The sequence below is a fragment of the Aotus nancymaae genome, unplaced genomic scaffold, assembly GCF_030222135.1.
Source record: "Aotus nancymaae isolate 86718 unplaced genomic scaffold, 86718_ANA_hifiasm-v0.15.2.pri h1tg000040l, whole genome shotgun sequence".
Taxonomy (NCBI): domain Eukaryota; kingdom Metazoa; phylum Chordata; class Mammalia; order Primates; family Aotidae; genus Aotus; species Aotus nancymaae.
Genome location: NW_026988454.1, coordinates 90,893,320 through 90,917,273, shown reverse-complemented (window position 1 = coordinate 90,917,273; position 23,954 = coordinate 90,893,320). Strand labels below are relative to the sequence as shown.

General features: G+C 35.4%; 1 protein-coding gene and 1 pseudogene across 3 annotated transcripts in view; one reads left to right on the top strand and one right to left on the bottom strand.

The window, feature by feature from the left end:
* Window positions 1-23,954, bottom strand: part of FILIP1 (filamin A interacting protein 1) — a 249,567-nt gene that overhangs the window by 171,056 nt on the left and 54,557 nt on the right. The window lies entirely within an intron of this gene.
* On the top strand, window positions 8,939-9,383 carry LOC135268308 (ubiquitin-conjugating enzyme E2 variant 1-like; annotated as a pseudogene).

Sequence of the window (23,954 nt, the reverse complement as noted above, 5' to 3'; positions counted from 1 at the left end):
AAGTTTTACCTCTGAGACTTCCCATGCAAGGCTTTCTCATCTTGATACATTTTCCTTTCAAATCAAATCAGCAATAAATTACTGAACAGCTACTAAGGTCAAGATAGTATTAGATGCTGTGGGCATAGGCAGAGTCACAAAATATGTTCTATTTCTTAAAGAACTGTACAATCCCACTGTTTCCCATATGAACAATAACTATATAGTTAAACTCATCTGCTTACTGTACCCCAAACTTTCAACTTTTATACCTTGACATCTTTATTTATGCCTTTTCCCTCACCTAAAATGCTCTCCATCAAAATTACCTCTTTCTTGCAAAATCTCATACATTCTCCCAGGCCCTGCTCAAGTGCTATCTCTCCTAAGACGTCTTCCCCCTCACTAAGAGACTAGAGGTTCTCAACCAGAGAGATTTTCCTCCCCAGGGAACATTTGACAATGTCTGGAAACATTTTTGGTTGTCACAAAGGGGCTGGGGGTACTACTGGCATGTATGAGTAAAAGCCTGAGATTCCACTAAACATTTTACCCTGCATAGGAGAGCCCCCCCGCCCCAACAACAAAGATTTATCCAACCCAAAATGCCAGTAATGCTGAGATTGAGAAAGAAGCAGTATCTATTCTCAACTCCTAGAACACCAAATATGTGAACAATCTTTTGGCATCTAGCATATATTATAGCATATATTTGTTTGTCACATTTAGGAAATAAATATACAGGATGCTCAGTTAAGTTGGAATCACAGATAAAGAACAAATAAGTTTTCAATATAAGTGTGTTCCATTTGATATTTTACATAAATGTATACAAAAAAGTATTCTTTCTTTATCCAATATTATCTTTGTTACTTTTTCTTATCTGCATGTATTATTTTCCTAAACGATTTGGAAGTTTGTAAAAGAGAGGAACAATTTTATGCTATTCAGCCTTCTTTCAGCACTTAATTCATGCCTATAGACAGCATTGAATAAAACCTTTATCAATAATGATAAAATATTTTTAGAGTCTTTACTACCTATGAGCACTGTAGGCTTACAGTTATCACTGCCATATTTTGCCAGTTTCAACATCCTCAAGACTCCCTCATCCTTATGTTCAGTCGTCAAGCCCCATGCTATCATGAAGACAGCAAGTGGCAGTGGAAAAAAAGAAAAAGCCAGATCCTAAATTGGTCAGATGAGTCTGGCCCAAATTGAAAAGGCAGTGTGTCAAGTTTGGCACAGTGCAAACATGTGTACCTAAAGCTCTGTTTCATTTGATTATCCGCTTCTCCACATGCACACTTGTTTGTAGTACTGCTCTTTATACATAACTGCTCAAGAGCTTAGGGTAGAAAGGAGGAGTGAGCTACCTGTGGCAAGTCCTCTTTCTGTTATGACTGATGTGGGGTAAAATGCCCTAAAATTAGATTAGGGTTAGAAACTCAGAATACCTAGGCACTCAAAATATTATCCTTCACCCTACTTTCATATGGAATTCAAAATAAGTTCCACAAAGTTAGAATTTCTCCCATAGTGTCTACTACACTGATGCTTTTTCAAAAATATCTAATTATTTCAAACAAAGTCTCTCTCTCTCTCTCTCTCTCTCTCTCTCTCTCTCTCTCTTTGCTTTCTGTTTTATCAATGCCCTCAGCACATGTTTGGCCTTCTCAGAGAGAAATTAGCAGTGGCTAAAAGGAATGGTCATTGTCTGACATCCCTATCTTAGCAATGTTGAAAAATACTGTTTTTTAGAATAGCTATATCTATGAATACAAGATTAATCAATCAGGAACATTTCCAAAAATCTGATCTAACAGAAGTCTGGTCTATCCCTTTAATTATTCTAATATGGAAAACTTCAAGGAGAACAGAACCGCATATTTTAAAAAGCTTTTTACCTAGAACATCGGTTTTCAATGGAGTGGAGGAGAGAGCAATTTTGTGCAACCACCTCACCCACCCCACAAATAAGGCCACCAGATTTAGCAAATTAATAATCAGAATGCTCAATTAAATCTGAATTTCAGACAAAAATAAGTAAGCTTTTAGTATAAATATATCCCATTAAATATAATAAAACTATTCATTCTTTATCTGCCATACAAATTTAACTGGGTATCTTGTATTTTATCTTGCAATGTCTCCCCGGGGACATTTGGCAATAGCTAGAGACATTTGGGGATGTCAGAACTAAGAAGGACACGACTGCATCAGGTCGTTAGAGGCCAGGGATGCTGTTAAACATTCTATAATGCCTACGAGAGCACATCACAACAAAGAATATTGAGTCCAAAATATCAATAATGTTGAAATTGAGAAATCTTTATCTAGAATGACCTTTGAGAACATCTATTCCTTCTTATTCTTTTTATCAGAAAAGAACAGAAGGTTTAGAGGAGTTAAAGTGGCTTGCTTTAAACCTCATGGTTAATTAATTTTAAAGTTGGTCAACTTGGAGGCAAACCAAGAAAATTGGTTCCATTTCTGTGTGGCCCAGAAATGTTGGCTATTAAAGCAGATACACTTAAGTTACCCAAGAGTGGATTTCTTCAGACTTCTCCAATAGAAAACATCAATCAAGCCCCTGGGTGGTCTCCAGCTGGGAGGAAGAGGAGGAATAGGGTTTGGAATAAAATTTTTGCTCAAATATTTTTCCAAATCTTTTCCCTACCCCAAATTTTATTTATAGGAAAGGAAGCAAGGGAAGAGTGAAAACGCAGCCTTGGAGTGAGCTCTGATCATGTCTACTGTCTCCTACTCCCACTTTTTCTTGGACCTACAAAGATAAATTGTTTGAGTCTTGAGGCGAGCCTAACTCCTTATTCAAGTATTTCCTTGCTTCTAGATGTGGGAAAATTGCTTAAATAAAAACTATCCAAAATTAAAAAAAAAAAACTACCCAAAGAAGTTATTAAGTATTACAAAAGGAAAATGAAGGCATTGATGAAACCTACTAGAGATTATTTGGGGGACAGCCAAATGACAGAGGCCTGTGAAATAACACGAAGTGGTGTACTGAAAATGTATTCATACGTCAATTCTTGCCACATAAGGTTTGCCTGGAGGCCCCAAAGCAAGCAACATGGCTCATCTAAGTAAAGAGCCAGCCAAGATAATCTAATGACCTAAGAATCTAATGACACTATACACTGTCTCTGATCCTGCTTGGTTTTATTTTAACAGACCGATTTTTATTACTTCTTTTCTGTGAGTGTCTGCAATGATTCCTTGCCACTGCTTACTGAAATATTTTCTTAAATTATGAGTTGAGTTTTTAAAAATGCAGTTTTAAAAATATTCATTCAGCTTATTATTAATTACAAGTATGAATTGTTGACAGGATTGGACTAAAGAGGAATAATTGCTTTAACCACATTATCTAAGGAGTACTCATTCTATTAAAAGAATTTTCACATGAAACATAAAAATGAATTTAGAAAGGGCATATCCCATTGAAGATATTGGAAAAGAGTTTCCTCCTTTCTTCTCACTCCCTTCAACCCTATCATTCAATCATTACAAAACTTTCAAAAGATATAAGACTTTGCCATTTACATTGCTCTTACCAGGCCTGGTACAACTAACCTCTGAATCAATTGTTTTTTAATATCCTCTTGAAACATCTATCCTATAACTCTTGTTTATATTAACATCTACATTCCCTTTTAGACACATAATTTTCTGTTGCTTTTTGATCTACTGATTTAACAAGGATACATTTCAATAGTAGTCTTTCCAATTGTCAAATATATTTCCTGTCTCTTGATATTTAGGTTACCCACACACTTTGTATTCCCAAGAGAATTAGAAAATAATTTTCAGAATCTTAAAGTCATTATTCTGTTTCCTGGGGCCAATTTCTCAAATATTTACATGAATCTCTTTGAGAAGTTAAATAATTATAAGTAATTCAAATCAAACATTATTTTAAGAAAGGAAATGCTACTGACTCCTGCTCTGATTTTCATTTATTTGGGAAAGCACTTAGACTCCAACAGAGCCAGTAAAGATAATGGTGATCCTATGACTTAGGAGACCCCATAATTCCCTCTGCCATTAGCTCTTCACCTAAAAGACAACAAAAAATCTCCTCAACCCAGTCAGTTGGAGCATGTCTAAGGATTCTTTGGTTGGAACTCCTTCAGGAATTTAGCGTGGTCTCCACAACTGCAACCTTCTTCAGGAAGTGTGAGGCATGATCAAGCTAACTAGAACCCTCAAAGTATTTTTGCTAAGTCTCAGCAAACATATGAAGACTAAAAAGGGATAAAGATACTCTCCCTAGAATTTAGTAGCACTCTTAAGAGAAAGTCCTTTCTGCCATTCTAAAGGTATTCAGTTCTTAATATGTCTTTCTGATGACTTATATTTTATGTACACCAACATATTTTTAAAAGAATCTAAATATTATTTGGGAAAAAGTCTATCACATCCTAAAGCAGAAAGCTAATTTTTTATAGGAGTAATATTAGATATTAAATCATTTCTGTAGTTGAGAATTCGGGAAAAATAAATTATTTTACAAAGTAGATATCTAGGAATTTCAGCTGTCTTAGATCTATCAGAATCCCTAATAATAATTTTCATTTTCTTCTGAGCCTTAATTTAATACCAAGGTGAAAAGTTCCCCTTTTGGAAATGGTAATTTGGCCTCTGTTTCTGAGATTCCATTGTGAGCCCCAGTCCTAATTATAGGTTTTCATGCATCTCATCTCAGAAGATAACCAAGACAATATGGCCAAAAGACTATAAAAGACTGAGCTTTCCAAGTGTTACAAAAAAAAAGTGTTTAGTCAGAATACTTGTTAGCTTTGTTTTTTTCTGGCTTTGATTGGACATGATTTGCTTATAAGAGAGATAAGACATGCTGATAAAAATAGAACTGGCCCAAACAAGCTGATTTGTTAAGAAATATTTAGTACTTTCAAATTTTTCTGTGGCTAACATACTGGGTACATAACTCAAGTAGGATTTACTGTTTACTGTAATAACCCCACACGACCTCCTTCTCTATCTGACCTTTCACTTTTGTACTTACCCAATCTGATTAGAAGGAAATCAAGTTCCTCTTATTCTCTGAATCTGGTCTGTAAAAAACCTCAGCCCACAAAAACTGTAATAATAAAAATACAAGCAGCCATACTATGCGCTAGGCATTGCTCTAAGCTAAATTATCTTGCATAATCATCAGACCTACTCTATAAAAGGATACACTGTTCTCATTTTACATATAAGGAATCCAAGGCAGAGAGAAGTTAAGTAACTTGTTAAATATTGCTCTGCTAAAATTTGAGCCTAAGCATGTTGGGATCCAGAGTCTATTCTTTAATTGCTGCTCATGATAATTTATTGGCTTCGGCATAGAATTTTTCCTTTGCCTAAAATTATGTTCACATATATATTTTTAATGTCATCATACAGATTTTTTTACTCAATGTAATATTTTGAATATTTTTCTAAGTCTTCATAAGTAAAGAAAAAAACGAAGTTCATTTTTCTCAAAGCACAGAACCACCTGAGAAGTTTGTCCTGATTTGTAACATAATTTCCCTCAGGAAACCTTCCCAGTTTGAGACCTACAGTGTTAGTTGGAGAACCATCCTGGTTTTGAGGGATATACAGCAAGTATTTGATTTCTTTATACCCATTTGATTCTCCCATTTGTAAAATGAAGGTGATAAATTAGTTAATTTCCAGATTCAGTGCATGAAGTTGCCTGGACATACACATTAGAAAGCAAAACATTCAAGAATTCTTACTGAGCACTGCTCGAACAAGGGCAAAGTGTGTGTACGCATCATATGTACTTAGCAGAAGAGAGGACAGGGTGTGCATGCTCAGAGGAGGAAATAGGAAGTATTTTCTCAAAGGTGCCTACAAAACTTTCAAGTGAGGATAGGTCTTTGGGAGAAGGCCTGGCTGTCCCAGGCCATGCAGATGTAGGCAACACTTGTTCACACTGCCCTTCCTCAGTGGTGTGTCTTCACCTCTCTTCCCACACCCTTCAGTCTCCTTTTCATGCTCCATATTTATTTCCACACTTCCTACCACCTCTCTTTCTTCCCCTACCAACTATGAAGCCCACATGGACTTGCCCTTTCTAAGTATCTCATCTCTTTAGGTCCCAGCTCCAGATATATCACAATCACATGTGGGATTTTAAATATTTAACAACCAATCAGAATGGATGTCAGCTATGTGAGTTTCTGAGGATGCCAGCTATAGTGCTGAAGTGACTTTGGGGCCCTCTGAGGCACCAAGCTTGACCCCTTTGTCTTCTGGATTGTGAGGAATCCAGAGAATTCCAGGGGAGAGGCTGCACAGCTGGAATGACAGAGTCACGGGCTAAACAGAAGAGACACTGACCCAATCAGGACAGATACCATCTGTAAAGAACCAGTTTGCCCATCCTGGTGTGTACCACATTAATATAAATCTTACTGATAATAAAAAATAATTGCAAATAAGAGCAAATCTTATTAAATCTTATAAATTAAATCTCATATATATATGTGTATATATATATATATTCTAGAAAATTATCTCTCAAACTCAAGCCAAGCCCACTGCCCAGTCTGTGTTTACTCTCCTGTTAATCCATTGTTTTCTAGGGTACAGAGATGGGTCATTCTATACAAGCTGCCTCCACCCCTTTACTCATTCCAAATAAATCACCTATTATCTCCAATTCTCCACTGCCCACCTCATAACAACAGTGGCCCAAGAGCAGTCAAGTGGAGGGGGAATGTCTGGGGTAGGGGAATGGGAAGAGGGGTCGAAGTCTGTAGCTACTCAGATGTTTATTTTTCAGTTACATAATTTCATTTATACCTGAAGTCTTCACAGTGGCCACAGAATGGAAAATAAGCACAACATATACAAGGAATGCAAAGATGATACACTTGGCTCTTGGTAGAGAGTAAACAGATCAGCGAGAAAGGACGTATCTGCAAGCAAAGGGCCAAAGAGCCTGCGTTTAGTTCCATGTTCTGGCGTATGTGTGGATCTTAGAATTGCTGCTCTCAGTGCACAAAGTAAAGCCCACTATTGTGCCCTGTGCCCCCTTTCCCTAACTTATCATCTCATGGAAAGAAAAATTTCATATATTCAACTTAAAATTTTTTTCCATGTAGCATTCAGTATACAGAATAAGCAACCAAGCCAACTGAATTTTCTTGTTCTATTATATAACCTAATTGGTTACTGTGTTTGTGTGTGGTGGCAGTGAAACTAAAGAGAAAGAAAAATAACTAGCTAATTATGCTCAAGTATAAACACAGCAAAATATCTTTTCTTTTACATAAATATCCATTTTTATATTACTCAATTAGGAAAGCAAATCAGCTGAAAATAAACAGACTGAATGAGTTTCCTACGTTAACTCACACGATTCTTCTAAGACTTCCAAAACAGTTTTCTGGGTATCACAAAACAAGGGTTCTTTGCACAGCGTGGGCCACTAAAATATATTTGACCTAGAAAACAGCCAGAGTCTTAACAAGAGGAAAATACAGTAAAAGCATTATGAAAGCAATGAAGTTAAACCAAAATGAGCTATCTGATATTTCTTATCTTAGTTTATTCATATTAATACCTGTAGATTTCATGACCCTAGCTCAGAGTCAGCCAACTTTTCCTTGTCATTTCCTAATCCAGAGATGTTCGTAGATGGTCATGTTTCTGAAAGAAGGTGCTAGTTAAATTGTTCACACTAGGAGTTAATAGGGGTTAAAAGGAAGGTAGAGACAGGAGGGGACGGCTGAAAAAAATTGCTATGCTTCTGTGGGTTTAAAAAAATCCGTATTTTATGAATTAAAACCATGGAAAACTATCATGATGTCTAAATATTTAAAAGGAAATATTATGCTTCACAGAGGTCATTCTGGCACAGATGTTGGACTGTTTCATGTCTGTCCTTAAGAATCCAAGACATCAGACCCTTGACGTCATCCTTTTAAGATTATAATGCTCCACAATTTTGATTAACTTGCTTTTATGAGACTCAGGCTTAATACTCAAGTACTTACATTTTATTATTTCATTCTTTTAATTAACATCAAAATTTTCTTCCCAATGACTAAAAATAGATTATGCTGCCATGGTAAATGTAGTATATTTAAAGTATAGTAATTTGGGTTTAACTGCTAAAAATATTATGGGTCTGGGAGAAAATAATACCAGCATATGTCCTAACATAGCACTGATATTAACAAAAAATGCTCATGTGCTTTCTGTGAAAATCACAAAAAAACAAACTCTGCACACTAAACCTCCATGTCTGCAGGAAATATTTCCTTTTTAAAACTGAATTTAATGCCTGAACATTTTGTAATGTTTGCAAAGAAAAATTTGTTAACAGGTAGCCTAGCTCATGCTAAGAACAAAATGATATTTTTACCTGAACTCAGAGCCAGCCAAGACTGCCTTCTGATGTACAAAGACTTTGGTTCTTTACCAGAGAATATATTTGCTTACCTACTATTTCAACTCCATATTACTCTCCCAAATCTGCACCTGTATATCCAGCAGCTCATTCAACTCTTCTACTTCCATGTTTAATAAACATCTCAAACATAACATGTTCAAAACTCAGCTTCTGGACTTACTGTCTATCTGCTCCTCCTGTAGCCATCCTCACCCCCATTAATGCTGACTGCATCCTTTGAGCCACTAGGCTGAAAGTCTGACTACTCCCCTTCTCTCACATCTAAATCTAACGCATCCAGAACTTTTACAGATCCACATAAAAAATATATCCAGAATCTGACCACTTTTCACTATTACTATTGCTACCACCCTGGACCTAGCCACCATTATCTTCCTCCTAGATATTGCAGCAGCCTCCAGCCAGCCTTCTTGCTTCTGTCCTTAGCTTACTATAATGTCTTCTTAACATAGGAGCTAGACTTCACCTTTCAAAACTTAAGTCAAGGAGCAACAGCAACACAAAATGGCAGCTGCCACGGGCTCTGGAGGAAAAGTCCCCTGCAATTTCCAACTGTTGGAGGAACTCAAAGAAAACCAGAACGGAGCAGGAGATGGCCCCGTTAACCGGGGTCTAGAAGATGAAGAAGACATGACACAAGATGTACAGGGTTGACAACTGGGCCTCTAAGAACAATGTATGAAAACAGAATATACAGCCTTAAAATAAAATGTGGACCTTAATAACCAGAAGCACCCCCTTTTATAAGATTTGTAACAGAAATTAACATGAATGGAGTTAATAGTTCTAATAAAGTGATGGACCCTTTAAACTGACCATATCAATGCTAGCAAAATGGCAGAATTCATATAGCACCACAGTTGTCCTGCAAGCGCTTCAGCGCCTAATAATCTCTAAAGAAAATATGAAACTCCTTCAGTGGCCTGAAGAACAGTTTCATAGCAATTAAAAAAAAAAAAAAACAAGCTCTTCTCCTTCCCCTCATTCAATTTACGCAGTCTTCATTTTCCACAGTAGTAAATTTTCTAGGTGCATTTTATAGACTTCAAAGTACTGGAAAGGAAGCTCTCTTTCAAGGACAATATCTTAAGATTCCAAAAATGATACTAATTTTTTGTCCACTTGAAATATGTAAGTTGTGTTGTAACAAAAAAATATCTTAGATCATGTTCCTTCTCTGCTAAAAAAACCTTCTCAAAAGGAGTAAAATCAAAATTCTTACAATGGCCTACAAGACTCTGCTTGATGTGTCCATCTGTTACCTCTCAGACCTTTTTCAACTTCTCTCTCCCTTATTCACCTGCTCCAGCCATGCCAGCCATCGCGCTGTTCCTTGAACTGCCAAGCATGTCCCTGGCTAAGGCCCACCGAGGCTATTCTCTCTGCCTGGCTTGCTCTTTGCCTGGATACTCATATGGCTTATTCCTCACCTCTTTCAAGTCTTTGTTCAAACATTACCTACTCCATAAGGTGTTCCCTGACTGTCCTATTTAAAATTACAATCTTCATTTCTCTACTCACACTCAGCACTCCTGATTCCCCTTACCCTGATTTACTTTTTATTTTTCATAACATTTACCTCCTTAACACTTGTGATATGATTTACTTATTTATTGTGCTTATTATTTACAATATCCACCCCATCCTCCAGCATGTAAACTCCAGAAGGGAAGTAATCTTGGTCTGTTTGCTGATGAAGTGCCTGAAGCAGTACCTAGCATGTGGTAGGCACTAGATAAATATTTGTTGAGTTTATGACTGGATAAATGAAGGCAGTATTTTATCAAATAGTGGGAGTTTACTGCTAGCTTCATTCATGTATCCATTCACCAACAACGTTATTGATTCCAGAATGCTTATTCTGTACTTAGCATGGACCCATATTCCATCTTCCTGTTAGACTCCCTGGCAATTAAAATCTGGGATTATATTTAACGTATTAATCTACAGAGGTAAAACTATTGGTATGGAGAGAACCTAAATTAAGAGATCAACTAGGTCAGTGATATCCAATAGAGTTTTCTGTGAAGATAGAACTAGTCTGTATCTATGCTGTCTTGTACAGTAGCCACTAGTCATAAGGAACTACTGAGCATTTGAAATGCAGCTATATGACTGAAGAACTTAATTTCTATTTTCTATTTTATTTTATGTTAATTAATTTAAATGTGAATAGCCACATGTGGTTTCTGTGTTAGACAACACAGCTTTAATTCCTCCCTCTGCCTCTCTACCCGGAGCTTTCCCTAAGACTATACCACTTTGTTTATCAGAAAAGTTGATTAACAGCTAGTTACTGTCTCTTTTTAATGCTCTTTTCTCCTTTTAACTATCCTGTTCATGAATGCATCTTCTTTTAGAATTATTGTTATTTGTCAGTTAAGGTAAAGCTTTTATATCATCTTGATCAATTTGTACAGTATGAAACCTTAAAAATTTATCCTTTAAATCCAACAGGACATTTTACACACTTTACTACTTGTATAATAAAATTTCTTTTACTTTTTTCACTTTATTTTTTTCTCTTTATTTTCCAGCTTTGTTGAAGTATAATTGATGTACAAGGAATTGTGCATATTTCTAATGAATAATTTAATGCTTTCTGACCTAGGTTTACACCTAGGTCAAAATGCATCAAACATAATGTAATTTAAAGCTCAAATGACTAGGGCGACTGCTGACCCACAGGACATTCTTGTATGAATTTAAAAAAGGGGTCCCTCCTGCCTGTCAGTTACTTTCTGACAGATGGGAAGAAACAGTGTGCTTGCTCTCAGCCTTCGGCTACCTCCTCAGCTGGATGCCTTCATACAGTGAACAGCATACACAACCATAAATGGCAGTCCTGCAAACTGGTCTGTTAAACTCATTCAAAACATCCTCCCAAGGTTTTGAAGATTACATGCTGGTTTCCATTTCAAGGTGGTAGAATGGAAATAGATTGTAGCCTCCTTTTCCCACTGAAAACCTCAAAATTGTAGAAAGATTTTTTTAATGCATATAGCTGGGAAACTGTATTATGCTTTGGAGGATCACATAAACTTTGAGAAGGCATTGGAAGACAGAAAGCATGTGGTAGTAGGAGGATTTAAAACCAGCTCAAAACAAGGAGAGTGCTGCCAATAAATGTTGGGAATGGATATGAAGGACAAGAGGGAGGCCTAAGACAACAGACAGTATTTGTTATAGGACAGCAGTAGGAACAGCAAGGTTGAACCATGCACCTTCCCTCTACCAACTTAGGCCAGATTTGGAGTCAAAGAGAAGCAACAGGTGTTATTGCTTCCAGCTAGGAGTCAAGGATATGGAAGCTTGAATCAGAAACAAAGCAGTATCCTGGATGCCCTGAATAGCTGGAGCTACCAATAGGAATAACACAGCTCCTCCCCTATCAGGAGCTAGCCTGTGAGGCACCCTGCCAGGCGCATCCTCATCCCCTCCCATGCATTCTTGAAAACAGACTGAAATACAGTTCCAGCAGCAAATCTGGTCCCTCTCTCTAAGCAGCCTGCAGGACCACATAGAACAAAGAGCCTAATAAAGATTCTCAGCTAAAAGATGAACACTCAGGAGTCACTAAGCGTTAGATGAAGACCAACACCATTAAAAAGAAATATACAGGAGGCTGAGGCAGGAGAATTGCCTGAACCCAGAAGGCGGAGGTTGCGGTGAGCCGAGATCGCGCCATTGCAGTCCAGCCTGGGTAACAAGAGCGAAACTCCGTCTCAAAAAAAAAAAGAAATATAATAGACTTATTTGTTTTTAAAACATGAAGAACTTACAGCCAGGAATTAATAAAGTCAGAAAAGGACTTCAGAATAATTACAAGTCATATTCACAGAGATATATGAGAGGATGTTAAATCCATAGGAAATAATCAATTAGAAACTACAGCTATTAAAATGTTGCTCTTTTAAATAGAATACTAGATAAGTAGGTCAAATAAGAGAATGAACACAAAGAACAGATTGCTGAACTGTAATATTAATCCAAAAATTTCTTCCAGAATGCAATAAAAAGTGATAAAGGGATATAAAGTACAAAATAAAAGTTAGGAATTATATAAAATGGACTCAAATGTGCCATCATCAACCCAACTGGAGCTACTAAAATATTAACAGGAATGGAAGGAAGGTAACATATACATTAGTTTTTTCACAATTTAAGAACAAACCAAGTTCTGAATAAGATAAATTTAAATAATAACGCACACCTAGCTATTATATTAACATTTCCAAAAACCAGGAATAAAGAAAACAAAAATCTTTGGTAAAGAAAAAACAAAATCTCCTACACAATTTTCTTGTTAATAAATGAACAAAATCAAAGGAACAAGAAAAAAAAGTTAAACCCACAATTTTATATCCAACCAAACTATCATTCAAGAATGAAAATGAAACATGAAGAAACCAGAAACTTTATCACTCACAATAATTCTTTGATATAATTTTGCCAACCAAAATAAAAATGAATATAATAGTAAAGAAACTCTGAGAAATAATGGTGAATAAAAAATCCATTAAATTATATTATTAATTCTAGATATGTGTTGATTTTTTAAAGCAACAAAGATAGGAATTTTAAAAACAACAAAGTAGAATAAACTTCCAAATTAGGTCAATATGGAAAGGAATTGAAATGGGAATGAAAACTTTAAGTAAAATTAAAGCACATAAAAATTTTGGGTTTGTTTAATAAATGTTGAGAAACACTGACCAATTCTGAATATTAATAGAAAATATATTTCATTCAAGTGCTAATTGAATAGAATTTAGTAGAAAAACACAAATATAATTTATAATTTTTTACACTATTACAAAAAAAGTAGAAGAAAATAAAATCAATCCAACAAAGGTAGAAAAAATTTGGAATGATATTCAAATATACTCTCTTCTCCTTCAATTTAACCATGTCCACAAAATTTCAAATGTAACTCTGACCAACTATTTAAAAAAATAAAAAGCCTTTTAAGAATTTGTCAAAACGTTTTTAAAATTTTCAAACAGAACTACATAAGGAAAGAAAGCCATAGCAAACCTCACATAGATGCAAATTGCTAAATAAAATACCAGAAATTTAAATTCAGCAATTAAAAGAATAATGCACTATGATCAAGTAAGGTTTATCCCAGGAATACAAAAGATAGCTTTTTAATAATGAACAACTAATATAATTCAATATCATATGATAACTTAGTCATATGATTTAGGAGAGAAACAATTTCAATAGATGCCCAAAGACAATTGAGATTATGTGTGTATATGTACTATACTCATGTGTGCATCTGTCTATGTGTACAAAAACTAAGAACAAAAAGAAAATTCCTTAATTTAATAAAGAGTATCTACCCCAAAATACAGCAAACATGATACTTATTAGAAATATTGGCCTGGCGTGGTGGCTCACACCTGTAATCCAAGCACTTTGGAGGCCAAGGCGGGTGGATCACCTGAGGTCAGGAGTTCAAGACCAGCCTGACCAACATGGTGAAACCCTGTTTGAAAAAAAGAAAAAGAAATATTGTCTGTAAGGTCAAGAACAAAACAAGAATGCTCTCTGCTATGCTACTATTCAACATTACACTGGACATCCTAGCCAATGGAATTAAATAAGTAAAACCGCAGTAAGTTGTATCAGTGTTGAAAAATAAGGGGCAAACTGTTATTACAAAGAAAACTATAGAAGCCTCAAGATAATCAAATGAAAAACTTCTATAACTAAGAAGAGAGTTCAGCAAGATAGTAAGATACAAAAACAACATAAAAAATCAATGACTTTTCTATATATTGCCATTGATTGTTTCTAAAATGTAATTGGAAGGGAAATTAATGAATTAATGCAATAATACACAAGTAGTTGGAAGAAACAGAATAGAATCCAGAAACAGATTCACAAATAAATAGAAAATTTATAGAAAGTGTAGTCACTTAAGGCCACAGACTCTAAATCTACATCAGTAAGTTTGATTTCTTGCTCCACTATTTCTTGACTATGTGTTGTTGGCAAGTTATTTGATATTTCTGTGCCTCAGTTTCCTTGTCTGTAAAATGGGGACTAATTATAGAACCAACCAATATGTTTATTTAAATGATAAATATGTATGTATATATGTATACATGTATCTATAGAACACATATATTTATGAAATATGATAAAAGTGGAACTTCAAATCAATGGTAAAATAATGATACAACATTTCAAATCAATGAAACCAGTTACCCATTTTTTAAAAATAAAAGTTAGATTTTATCTTAAACTGCTCACAAAATTGTAATTAAGACAAAATTTTTAATGATAAGCAATTATTAGAAGAAAATGTAAGCAAATGTGTGGTGTCTTGGAATCAGGAAGACCTTCTGAAATAAAACACAAAAAGTAAAAGACATGAAAGAAAATATAATAAGGCCAGATGTAGTGGCTTACATCTGTAATCTCAGTACTTTGGAAGCCCAAGGCAGGCAGATTGCTTGAGCCCAGGAGTTTGAGACCAGCCTGGGCAACATGGAAAACCCCATCTCTGCTAAAAATAAAAAAATCAGCCAGGCATAGTGGTGCACACCTGTAGTCCCAACTACTCAAGAGGCTAAAGTGGGAGGATCACTTGAACCCGGGAGGTGGAGGTTGCAGTGAACCAAGATTGCGCCACTGCACTCCAGCCTAGGTGACAGAGCAAGATCCTCTCTCAAAAAAAACTAGAAAATATAATGAGTTTAACTACATCAACTGCAGCAGTATAAAGTGAAAAGACATGTAATAGGAGAAGGTATTTCAACCTAAATAATAATGAAGGATTAGAATCAACAAATCATTTAAAGAAAGAAAAAATCATCTATCTGAAAAACAGGCCAATAATATAAACTAGTAACTAACAGAAGAAATAAAAATAATCAAGAATTATATAAACTGGACTCAACTTCACTTTGATGGAGAAAATTCAAATTTAAATTCAATTAGCATATTTATACACTGCTGAAGGAATTTAAATACAAGTATTGCATATTCATGAATCATTTTGCATACCCTGTCACCTCAAAATTCTACTGTTAGTATCTACCTCAGAGTCAACTAACTGTTGGAGTAGATACTGAGGAAGCAAGTACAAAGATCTTCATTGAAATATTATTTGTAACAGTGGAAAATTCAGAACAACCTAAATATTTACAAAATCAGGAATGGCTAAAGAAATAATTGTTTATCCTTTCTATGGAAGACCATGCCACAATTTTCTAAAATGAAGTGAATCTATTTGTACTGAAAAATGTCAAAGTCAAGTTGTTAGGTGAAATAATGTATATGTCATTTATGCTAAAATACATACATAGATATCTTTTCTATGGGCAATGCTATGGAGAAGTCTAGAAGCATAAACATTATATTGTTAACAGTGACTATTTCTGGAAAGAAGACTAAGATGGAAGCATTGGAGAAGGGAATAATCAAAGGGTACTTCAGTTTGATCTGTAAAGTTAAAATTTTTTATAAGGAGAATCTATTACTAAGGTAATTTAAATTTTTTAATGTACAAATTGAAATTATAAAGTACAGCAAGCAAGTTGCTTTAAACTGGTGAAAAGAGTGAAACAACAGTCTTTATAAAACTTAAGCTATTTCTTCTTTTCATTTATATTACCGGAAAATCCAAAGATGGTGTATGTCATACCACAGGAGTATAATCCTTTACTCTCTGGTCTTAAAAAATGAAAGGTAATCTTGGGTGGGAATTTATTTAGGGGCTGTGTTTGGGATGAAGTTTCATTTACCCACCCAGGGTGCTATAAGTTCTCTTTAATTTCTAAAATGATTACTCAGGAAATAAGTTACCCTCCTTATATGATTATAACATTTGAATGTTAATTTAATAGAACAGTCTTCCTCAAGTCTTAGTTAATATTTATTGGGAGAACCATTTTATAATCTAAGAATTATCCATTTTTTAAAAATTTTGATTTCCACATTGAATGTTTTGTGATAAGGTATTAAAGAACTAATTGAATTTGGCTTTTAGTGGGAAATGTAAGACTGTGAAGGCCAAACATACAAACATTTATTTCTTGATAACCACAAATAACCTATGATTAAGACAGAACCTGATAATTTAAGGAAAATTAACTTGTCTAAAGTAGAACAGAGAATAATTCATGAATGTACTAATTTTTCTTTTTCTCCTTCCCCGCTAGTCTACATTGGTCTTTAGCTATGACATGTACAAACCAGTGGGAAAACATTAACTATGGTTAATGGACTGAATGGATTTATTTAAGAAGAAATATTTAAAGAACTAAAGCATCAAATTATCTCCACAACACATACATAGGTCACAGAGACATAATATAAAGTATGTCAGAAATTTTACTTCTTCCAAAACCCCATCTTAAGCCTCATAAAGATTGAAAGACATAGCACATTTCCAAATCTCAGTCTTTTAGCCATATTTTTACTTGTCTCTTCTCATTCACCTATTTCAATATTTTTATACCTTTCTAATTAAGGTCTATACTCTAGAGGCAAGATTGTGGGTATGGTAGAGCAAAGGCTTTTTCAGTTGTAGAGTGTGGATATGAAACCAGGTCTCCCTACTTTCAAACTGACTAAAGTTGAGAAGGTCATATGTTGTTTTTTAATTTTATGGGCAATCCTAAGGAAGGATCATTTACTTTGATACCTCAAAGTGCCTATTTATGATACAATAACATTATAGGACTTCAAAGTGTCAAATCAAAGAAGGGCTAAGGAAATGTTACAGAGTGAAATAAACACAATTGAGTGCAATATGTGATTCTGAAATAAATTATTTCACTATAAAAGACATTTCTGGGACAACTGAGAAACTCGAACGGGTTCTGAATATTAGATGATAATAATGTATCAATGTTAATTTCCTAATCTTGATTTATTTGGGTATATGAATGAATATCCTTGTTTGTAGGTGATCCAACTAAAGAAATGTGAGACGCTAAATCGGAAGTTACTCTACGGTGTTTCGAGCAAAAAAAAAAAAGCCTTTGTCGGTACTTCCAACTTTTCTGTAAATATGTGACTGTTTTATTTTTAAAAATAAGATGAAACAAATTCACCCATTGCATATGCTAACTACGAAACGTTTTATTTAAAAGCATACAGACATAGCTTTTTTTGGGACAAGGTATAAAAATCTCTACCAAATCCATAAGAAAACTTTTAAAAATCTTTTATGGAATAAGGTAAGGGTATATCACATATACAAATATAATTTTGGCATTATGACCTCCAGAGAATATCTCATTACATTTTGAATTTAAATGGAGTATTTCCTATTTATTTGGCCATGTGAACTAATCCATTAAATTATTTCAAAATAGCTGCAACTCTTTTCCTTATTAAATGTAATTCATGCTTACTGTAGAAACTTAAAATCACGCATTTATATCTCTAAATGGAAATGGTTACTATATTAATACAGTAACAGAAATACAGTTAGAAATACAGTCTTCTTATTTTTGCAATAGTATCTTGAAGATACTTTCTTTAATGCATTTATTTTTACTCATTATTTTGAGTATATTCAATATATTATATATTATTTTATTAATGTCATTTACTCTATCACATTATGTCTGCAGATTGACATACTCAAATCCCACCTTTTCTTGGTTAATAGTATCCTATTATTAAACATCCATGCTCTCTTTATTACCACCTCCTACTACTGGAGGACTGGAAGTGAAGGAGAAAGCAACTAGTAACTAGCCATATGTCAGACCCAACAATGGGTCTTGCTTCTTCCCTTGAAGAAGAGTCAGTGTATGAAACCAGGAACAGAAAGAACTGAGATGCTAGTTCTTTTTTTCTTCCAGCACTGCTCACTTGGGAGGTCTGCAGCTGACATGACAGCAGGGAGAGTTGTTCATTAGGTTCCCCAGGGCTTTCTTTTCCCATGAGACTATTATACTAGTTAGGTATTTAAAGAAGGTATCAGACAAAAGTTTCCATATGGTGTGGATCTGTGTCCCCACTAGAATCTCATGTTAAATTGTAATCCCCAATGTTGGAGGTGGCACCTGGTGGGAGGTGATTGGATCATGGGGTTGGTGTCTCATTCATGGTTTAGTACCATCACCTTGGTACTGTCCTCCCAATAGCGACTGAGTTATCTCATGAGATCTGGTCATTTAAAAGTATGTGGTACCAGTCAGGCGCGGTGGCTCACGCCTGTAATCCCAGCACTTTGAGAGGCTGAAGTGAGTGGATCACGAGGTCAAGAGAACAAGACCATCCTGGCTAACACAGTGAAACCCCGTCTCTACTAAAAATCAAAACAAAAACAAACAACTAGCCAGGCATGGTGGCGTGCGCCTGTAGTCCCAGCTACTCGGGAGGCTGAGGCAGAGGAATCGCTTGAACTCGGGAGGCGGAGGTTGCGGTGAGCCGAGATCGCTCCACTGCATTCCAGCCTGGCGACAGAGCAAGGCTCCATCTCAAAAAAAAAAAAAAAAAAAAAAAAAAGTGTGTGTCACCTTCTCCCCCTTCTCTCCTGCCTGGCAATGTGACGTGCCTGCTCCCCCTTCAGCTTCCGCCATGATTGTAAATTTTCTGAGGCTTGGCCAAGCAGATGTCAGCATCATGTTTCCTGTACAGCCTGCTGAACAGTGAGCCAATTAAACCTCTTTTCTTTATAAATTACCCAGTCACAGGTATGTCTTTACAGCAATGTGAGAATGGACTAATACAGGTTTAACTGATCTTTAACTTAAAGTGAGTATAATTAAAAATTTTCAATAAAATATATCTTAAATATAAATCAATGTTTATTTGAATTATAAATCACACACAATCTGGGCTGGTCAGTGAAGTGGTTCCAGAGACACAGGTGAAGATTGAAGATTTGTTCTAAGAGCAGTTAGCCTTCCACAAGGAAATATTTATTTTGTAACCCTAACTAATCCCTGCCAGAGAGCAATCTGGCAGGAAATAAGGGATGCTCAATTCCTCTCCTGAAATCAGCTCACAGTCCTGGTTGTATTTATGATAGCAACCCATCATCCATTGTTCCACCATTCCCTACAAAGACAGCACAGCATCTTATATTATGATGATGTTGTTATTAAACAATACAAAATCTTTCTGAGGTTTAAAAAGTTAAAAATACTTTAAATATGGCTTATATTTTTTACTCTGATAATATCTTTGTGGGTAGATTTTTAAATTTCATAGTGAATTTTGTATACAAATCAAAGCTATCAAGTATTAGAAAATCTATTAGGGAAAAATTACTTTATGAGCCTCACCTAGTTCTGTAAAAATCTATGTATCTGAGGTTTTAGACAAGCCCAAATTTTAGTTGACAAGAGGTTAGATAATGTCTCAGGGAAGAATTCAAAAAACAGCATAACTGTATTCATAAAATGGGAATGATAATAATCATCCCATGCACATAAAGCATTTAGCACAGTTCCTGATATGGTAAGAAGCAGTCAATAAAAGTAACTACTATTATCTGTCATTTATTTTATTTCTAAAGTCGATAGCTGTAATAGTTATATTAAAAGTAACATTGGCCAAGTGCTGTGGCTCACGCCTGTACTTTGTGTGGCCTGCACTTTGGAAGGCCAAGGCAGACAGATCACTTGAGTTTAAGAGTTCAAGACCAGCCTGGCCAACATGGTGAAACCCCATCTCTATTAAAAACACAAAAATTAGCCAGGTGTGGTGGCAGATGCCTATAATTCCAGCTACTCAGGAGGTTGAGGCAGAATGACTTGAACCTGGGAAGCAGAGGTTGCAGTGAGCCAAGATCACACCACTGCACTCTAGACTAGGCAACAGAGTGTGACTGTCTCAAAAAAAAGAAAAGAAAAAAAAGCAACAATAATGATCATCATATTCACGCAACAGCTTACAGATTAAGTCTCATTGGTACCATGATTCCTAATTTGTCATTCAGTTTAACTGGGATTTAGGTGACCCTGGGAAATTGCTTCTGTAGTTAGGTCCAGATCACACAAAACATAAGAGATTATACCTTCAGTTTAATCAGTTGCAACATTCAGTTGGTAAGAAAAAAACCGAACAAACAAGTCAACTACTATTTTTTTTTTTTTTTTTTGAGACAGAGTTTTGCTCTTGTTACCCAGGCTGGAGTGCAATGGTGTGATCTCAGCTCACCGCAACCCCCGACTCCTGGGTTCAAGCAATTCTCCTGCCTCAGCCTCCCGAGTAGCTGGGACTACAGGCATGTGCCACCATGCCCAGCTAATTTTTGTATTTTTAATAGAGATAGGGTTTCACCATGTTGACCAGGATGGTCTTGATCTCTTGACCTCATGATCCACCCACCTTGGCCTCCCAAAGTGCTGGAATTATAGGCATGAGCCACTGCGCCTGGCCGTCAACCACTATTAATAAAGAAATTAAACCGAGTTAAAGAAAGTAATTACACATCAACATTCTGCAGAACTTTGTCAGGAGTATTTCAAAAAATGGTACCCAACCTATTCCACATGCATATTTTACATACCCATTTATAACTCTCCTTTTAAGTTAAGCTGTTACTCCAATGCACTTATGAAATATTTCTGGAATTTAGCTGAGGACTTTATATAATCAAGATTCTGGCCTTTTCTTAGTATATTGAGCATCATTTACAACCCTTGTACTCACACCATGTTCTTTCTGTTTCTTTTTGCATAGTAGACACTAATTCCTCCTTATAGCACCAAATTCCAAAATGGAAAACAAATGTTAAAACCTAGGAAGAGTCATGACAGACCATCCTTCTGCTCCCTAGTATTTGGTTTGACCTCCTCATTGAATGTTAATTTGTTCTTCGAACTCTGCTGTTATATAACCATATAGAAGAAATGTTAGGTCCTTCCTCCAAAGTAGCTATTTCTCAGAGAATGATTGGCATTATCAGTTTTAATTGGAAATCAATAATACATCTTGAGATCAAAGGTTAATTACTGGTTTAAAAAAATTTCCCCTTTTGAATACTAACCTTTTCTACAACATTAATAAAAGTGCCTTGATTTGTGTAGCTTTCGTGTATGTTAATGTTGAAAGATGTTCTAAGACGGACTGAAGCAGAAGAAATAAAAGATATAGGGTTCTTGCATGACCTCACTTATATGTGGAGTCTAATAAAGTTTAAATCATAGAAATAGAGAATAAAATGATGGTTACCAGAGGCATGGAGTAAAGGAGAGGAAGGGAATGGTGAGTTGTTGATTAAAGGGTACAAAATTTCAGGTAGACAAGAAGAATAAGTTTTGAAATCTATGTTACAGCAGAATGACTACAATCAGTAGTATTGTAGTAGAAACATATAGCATTATATATTTCAAAATAAGGGAGTAAATTTCAAATGTCTCACTATAAAAAATGATAGTGATGAATGTTAATTAGCCTGATTTAATCATGCCACACTGTATACATATATCAAAACATCACATTATACCCCATAGATGTATATAATTATAATTTATCAATCAATAATACGAATAATTTAAAAAATTTTAAATATCTAATAAAATAAGGAAAAAGGAAAAAAAATCTCAAAAAATGAGAAACAAAAGATAATAAGGAATAAGCTCGGAAACCATGGGAAGTTGAGTACAAGGCCTAATGCAGAGGGCTCTCATGTGATGCAGGGGGACAACATTTATACATATCCAGGCCTGAACCCAGTGATAAAGGGAAGAGGGGGAAACAATTTCCACAAATCACAGTGTGATTATGTCAGGGAGACTACAAGAGATAATAGGAAACAAGGATATGAGAATATAATTGGCTAGACTGTTTAAAGAAAAGGGGGCTACAAATGGACAATGTGAAGAATTCATTGAATAATATACTGATTGTTACATTTCTGGGTCTGATGATCATCAAACAGAAGCTGGAAATAGAGCATGGTTGTTGCTATTATTTACACTTACACTGTAATTAACAGAATTAAATATGATGCTTGTGCTCACTCCTCTTTACCTGTGGGTATGAGAGAAGTAAAGAGATTTCATTCACTTGTGCCCAACGTATAAAAACAAAAGGACAACTGATGTGATAGAGCACTACTACTCATCTCAGCACATTCTTTGCAGGATCAAACAGCAAAAGATGATTAGCTTGCCTTAAAATGCTTAATGCTTAGCTTTATTCAGGGTAATGTTTCAGGAGTGGCTTCTTCCAAAAGAGGGTTTCCCCAGGAGAAAGCAGAAAAATGTTGGCACATAAGATCTTGAGTGAGATTTCACTCACATCGCTGCTCCCTACCCATTCGCAAAATGACCCAGCTGTCAGTGTAGTGAGAAGCAGCTGAGAATCATTCACCACCTTCACAGGACACCTCATAGGACATATTCACCCCATTCACCACTCTATAACTGGAGCTTAGGTTGGCACCAGCTTCTCTCCATCCCCCAGAGTAACAGGCAGGATTATTGGGTAGTGAGCTGCTGAAAAGCCCAACATCTGGTGGTGCCAGAGACATGATGAAACAGAGAAATCATGAGCTCTTATACAACAGGTATCTTGGGTGGTGGTGTTCTGGATTCTAGGAAGATACATGCCACAGCACTGTGGTTTGTCTATGAATTCATACATCTATTTTATTCTGTCAAACTTTCAGCTTCATCATCTTTCATTAAAAGAGGTTGGAGTCAATTATCTTTTAGCATCTACCAGTATCTACAAATACTATAGTAAATCAATTTTTTCGGAGTATTTCATGCCCAAAAAAGTTTAACCCTAATGAGCCTGAACAATTTTATTCTAGGTAATGATCAATGGCAAAGAGTTGTTTGGTGCAATGCCCGATTTCATCCACCTGCTCCTTAGTCTTTCACCCTCATGATCTAGTCATAAATGTGTCAATTTTGGCTATCAGTTTACTTTTTAATAATGTATCACTAAGGAAATAAGTTGCTATCAAGATGTACTTGACTCTTAAGGATTATGCAGTCTTGCTTTAACAACTCTATTCTAACAAGGTCCCTCCTAGGAAATCCTTTCAAGCAACTGAGAAAGAAGTTTATTGGCTGTTTCTTCACGTAAGAGTCACTAGGTCTGCCAAATTTTTAGAAGTCAATAGATTTGAGAACAATAGGAGGAAGAAAAAAAAAGTACTCTCAAAAGCACTGCATGTGTTTAGATTTTTTTATTTCTCAAAATGGAAATATCCTTTTTTTTTTTTTCTGATTTTAAGGATTTTTGCCACATACTGTTGAATTGCTTTTCTGGAAACTTTTTTCCAGTTGGTTTTCCCACCAGCAATATCCTCATACCCTCACCATACTGGGTATTGAATTTTTTTGTCTTCGTCAATGTATTGGTTGAAATAATACATCTTCTTTTAGTTGAATTTTTAATTATCAGTAAGGTTAAATAGTTTTTCGCATATTTATTCCAAATTATTTATGTCATTTATCAATTTTTCTATTGTGTCTCTTTTTCTATTTTCATTTAAAAGAGTCTTGGCCAGGTGTGGTAGCTCATGCCTGTAATCCTAGCACTCTGGGAGGCCGAGGCCAGTGGATCAACTGAAGTCAGG